General features: G+C 44.7%; 2 long non-coding RNA genes across 2 annotated transcripts in view; both read right to left on the bottom strand.

Moving 5' to 3' along the window:
* LOC135107227 (uncharacterized) overlaps positions 1-1,029 on the bottom strand; it is a 2,240-nt gene extending 1,211 nt beyond the window's left edge. The window contains exon 1 of the long non-coding RNA XR_010271667.1: positions 1-1,029. This exon is cut by the window's left edge and continues 776 nt beyond it. This is a non-coding gene — a long non-coding RNA (uncharacterized LOC135107227).
* Positions 1,030-3,626: 2,597 nt separating this feature from the next.
* The window catches only part of LOC135107226 (uncharacterized), a 9,677-nt gene continuing 8,303 nt past the window's right edge, over positions 3,627-5,000 (bottom strand). Inside the window, exon 3 of the long non-coding RNA XR_010271666.1 lies at positions 3,627-4,905. This is a non-coding gene — a long non-coding RNA (uncharacterized LOC135107226). The remainder of the gene's footprint in view (positions 4,906-5,000) is intronic.

Here is a 5,000-nt window from a genome sequence, read left to right as displayed (position 1 = left end):
TTGCAGTTCATCAACATTAGCTACTTGCCATAAACCTTTCAACTAAGTTAACATTTAATCGTTGTTGGGTAGGAATACTTAATTATAGGAGTTTCATTCATATTTCTCGCCCTAAGTCTTGTTAAAAATAAACATCTAGTCTTCGTTACATAGAAATATTTTTATTCATAGGAGTGTCATTAATATAATTTACCTCGAACCCCGAGCAAGGCTGACAGCTGATACCCGTTACTTAGAAATTACATCAAAATCATGAAAGCATCATTAATATCACCCTAAGCCTCCAACGAGACTAATATCAGATACTTTGCTCCTCAGAAAATACTCGAGATGATAAGAACCTCATCAATATTCATCAGGTGTTAACGTGTATTCCTTGCTGCTTAGAAATACTTTAATTTACGCGGGGAGCTTCATTAATATTCCTCGGCCGTCGCCTCGTGCAAAGTTAGTTCAACTCCGTCAGCGCCACACTAATGGTCGGGGTGGTCGCCAGTGGTGCCAGCAGTGCCGCTAGGAGTGCCGCCAGCAGTGCCTCCCCTACAGCAGATCCCAATGCAGTGGTGCCAACAGAATACTCCTTGGAATTAAGTTTCAGGGGGGCAGGTGAGAGGGAGGCTGAGGCTTTTAAGGGACCATTTCAGGATCACTCAGGGGACGCTGCTCTGCCTGGTCTGCCCTGAAACTAATGGCGGACTGACTCACTGACTGGCTGACTGACTTTGGGCTCCTGCACCGTGTTAAAAATTTTGGAGCACCGTCCCTTTCATCATCGTCTCTTTTTTTTTTTTTTGCCGCTCAAGTTTGTTTCTCGTTTCACTTTCCCGCTGGGTACTCGTGTGTGTGCTTCTGTGTGTGTGTGTGTGTGTGTGTGTATGTGGTCGTTTGCCGCAGGTGAGTCTCGGACTTGATTTCTCTCGATTCAAAATGCAGCGCGCGGTTCAGCGTCACGATATTTCCGAGCTTGCCTTGAGAGAGAGAGAGAGAGAGAGAGAGAGAGAGAGAGAGAGAGAGAGAGAGAGAGAGAGAGAGAGAGAGAGAGAGAGTCGTTTAAAACAGCAAGCGTAGTTAAACATAAGCGTAACCAGACACAAACAATAATAAATAGCGCAACCACAAATACACACACACACACACACACCACACACACACACACACACAGAGAGAGAGAGAGAGAGAGAGAGAGAGAGAGAGAGGAGAGAGAGAGAGAGAGAAGGACAGATACAGATATAATTCATCGTGTATACTTAGGTTTTTCTGTGTGTGTGTCTGTGTGCGTGTGTGTGTGTGTGTGTTACTTAAAAGTGCGTACGTACACGCATACATACATACATACAGTACATAATACGTGTACGTTGTGTGTACCCACAGTCTCACAAGCCCTCCAGCAAATCCAGTTAGGTGACTCCTCCTCCTCCTCCTCCTCCTCCTGCGTCCTCTTAAACCCACCAGAAGCCCCGCCACCACCATCACCACCACCACCGCCACCACCACCACCACCACCACATGCAGCTTTTCGTCTGCTCGCCACCACTCCCAGACAGACGCTCTCTCTCTCTCTCTCCTCTCTCTCTCTCTCTCTCTGGCCCCTCCATCCTTCCTTCCTCCTTTCGTCCCTCTATCCCTTCCCTCTATTGCTGCGTCCCTCCTCCCTCTCTCCCTCGTCGTTCCGTTGGCTTGAAGTATACGCGGGTTGCAGAGAAGTGTTGAAATAAACAAGATTCCTTCGTGTTTTTTTTTTATTTTCTTTATGAGTGTCTCGTGGCGTCCCTCCATTCATACTGTTTTGCGTTATTTGGCTGATTTACTTTGTGTGAGTCGCGTTTCGTTTGGGATTAAGAGAGAGAGAGAGAGAGGTGGTGAGTTCTAGTATGTACTTCTCTCTCTCTCTCTCTCTCTCTCTCTCTCTCTCTCTCTCTCTCTCTCTCTCTCTCTCTCTCTCTCTCTCTCTCTCTCTCCCTTGCGGCTGTTGGCTGTTTAATTGAGTTGGGTGGTTCCTGGCGCTTCTTGCGTATCTCGGCTTTAACGATGTCGGGGTCTGGACTTTCGACGTGTGTGTGTGTGTGTGTGTGTGTGTGTGTGTGTGTGTGTGTGTGTGTGTGTGTGTGTGCCCCCTCCCTTCCTCTCCCTCTCTCTCTCTCTCTCTCTCTCTAAATGACACATACTTACATGAATGGGAAGCCGCCGCGAGCTAGTCTTAAATAATAAGAAAGAAGAGAAGAAAGAGAGTAAAAAAAGAAAAGAAAGGAAGGAGTCTTTTAAAAGTAACTTCATTTCAACACTTCCTATTTCTGCAACACACGTGTATATTACTATATCGCCTGTGTGTGTGTGTGTGTGTGTGTGTGTGTGTGTGTGTGTGTGTGGTGTGGGTGGGTGGGTGTATGTGTGGGTGTTTATTTGCTTGCTTAATTACATTTGCACGACACTGTTCTTGCCTTACACGCTTCTCTCTCTCTCTCTCTCTCTCTCTCTCTCTCTCTCTCTCTCTCTCTCTCTCTCTCTCTCTCTCCTCGGTGTATCTTTCTCAGCTGTCAAAATAATCCTGCCTCTGTGAATAGAGTATTAAACGTTGTCACTTCCACTGTCACTACCACTACTACTGTTGCTGCTACTCTTACTGCTACTTCACTCGTCAACACCACCACCACCGTCACCACCATCACTACCACGACCATGACTATCAGCTGACTGCATGGTGTTGACGTTCCTGGAAGTGCTGAATGAGTGAGTGAGTGAGTGAGTGAGTGAGTGAGTGAGTGAGGGAGGGAGGAAGGGACGGAGGGAGGGGAGAGGGAATACGAGTACAATCAGTTGGTGAGTGAGTGGGGGAGAGAGGAAGGGGGGAGAGGGAGGGACTGAGGGAGTAAAGTAAATGAGGGAATGGATGAGTGAGTGAGGGGTGAGCTAATCATACTGCCCTCTCACCACCATCACCATCACCATCACTGCTCATCATCACCACCACCATCACCACCGAGAAGAAATCAGTCACTATCACCATCATCATCCGAACACTCAGCGTAATTACTCCCAACAACACCACCGCCACCATTACTGCCGCTTGTTACCACCACCACCACCACCACCACCATCATCTGTCATCACCACCACTTCCACTACCGCAGGAAATTCCAGTTACAACATCGAGAAGTGACGCAGGAAGCCGTTGATGGGGGGAGGAGGAGGAGGAGTAGTAGGAGGAGGAGGAGGACAGATAAGGAAGGGCTATAGTAAGCTAGACACCTGTACTGAAAGAGCGGTGATGATTGGTGGAGGAGGAAGAAGAGGAAGAAGCGAAACAAAAAAATGGAGGAGGAAGAGGAAGAAGAAAAAAATGATGAAGGAGGAATAAAAGGATCTCTTTATGAACACCACTTTTAGAATGCACTTAATTGGGTCAAATATACGAGCACTAATTTTGTTGGATCTTTTTATTTTCTGTCTGTTTTTGTGTGTCTCTTTTTTTTCAGTTTTAATCACTCTTAAGAACACATAAAATCTTCCAGTTACTCTTTTCTGGTGTTTCCTAATGTTCCTGCCTCTTATGAATATGTAGCAATAGTGTTTTACTTCTTCAGGAAACGATATTCACTTTTACTAGTAGGTGATAATAGTGTTTCACGTTTTCAAAAGAGGCTTTGTTTATTTGGGCATCTTATGACACATTCTACATCTTTTCCAAGTCCCTTCGTCATTCTCTGCGTCACCTAATGTGGCTTGTGTTCTTAAACGCTTTGAACTTTTACCAGAATAATTTTGAAAAGGTCACGGTGATGTTTAATTGGGTTCTCGTGATGTAATTTTCCCATTAATGTAGAATTATTGCTAAACTATCACTAAAATCATGAAAACGATGGATTACGCACGAAAACGCTAATGCTATTTCAATATTATCATAAGGAGATTATGGAGATAGCCTTATCATTTTAATTTCCAGACACTCATTATTTATCTGTAAAATATGACGCCTTTTCAATTCGCAATCTACACAATGAAGAGATAAGCAGTGGAATCAATGAACTGAATTAATCAAACCAGACCAAACCTAAACCAAGCCAACCCAAACGTAACCAAACGTAACCAGACCTAACCTAATTTAACTTAACCAAACCAAACTAAACCCAAAACAAACCAAGCTTAACCAAACGCAACCAAACCAAACTTTAACCTAGTTTAGTCTAACCAAACCAAACCAAAACCTAACCTAATCTAATCCTTCAATGAAAACGTTTAAGTTATTCGAATATTAGTCAGAAAACAGCCCTTGAGAAACCCAATCACCCTCCACTAGACCGTGTTAACCGTGATAAGACGCCGAGACGTTTGAGAATACACGCCAACATGCCAAAGATAATGAGAGTTGAGTGGCAGCACGCGGCTCAGCCCCTTATCGCTTGGCAGTGTGTGGAAAGACGCTGCAACACTTGATTTCTCCTCGCCTCTATGCTTGTTCACGCCACAACAACAACCACCACCACCACCACCACCGCCATTGTCACCACCTCCACCATAAGTTCTCACACTGTACTTGTCTGTCCGGTATAACGTGATGGTGCTTCTTCGTCTTCTTTTTCGTCCTCCTCCTCCTCCTACTAGTACTACTACTACTACTACTACTTCAACTAGTTTTACTTATTCTTCTTCTCCTCCTTCTTCCATCTTTTTCTTCTCCTCCTCCTCCTCCTCCTCCTACTACTACTACTACTACTACTACTACTACAGCCAGGCCTGCTACTAGTTACTCTCTCCTCCACCTAATGAGGGTACGATTCATGTGTGTTGTGATGGAGCTGGTGTATCCTCCGCCAAGTTAACCTGAACGGGGACGAAAATAAGTGTCTTAATTAGTTAAGCTCCTCCTTCTTCTGTATGGCTCCCGGGAACCCTCTGGCCACCTTCCACCTGAAAAGACAGAGAAAAAAAATAAGTACAAAAATAAATATTAAAAAGATGTATGGAGTAAAAAAAAAAGGGTAGAATTAGATAAGATGCCATGA

This window comes from Scylla paramamosain, chromosome 15 (genome assembly GCF_035594125.1).
Source record: "Scylla paramamosain isolate STU-SP2022 chromosome 15, ASM3559412v1, whole genome shotgun sequence".
In the NCBI taxonomy this organism is placed as follows: domain Eukaryota; kingdom Metazoa; phylum Arthropoda; class Malacostraca; order Decapoda; family Portunidae; genus Scylla; species Scylla paramamosain.
The sequence above is the reverse complement of the archived record's forward strand: the minus strand, read 5'-3'. Positions and strand labels throughout refer to the sequence as shown.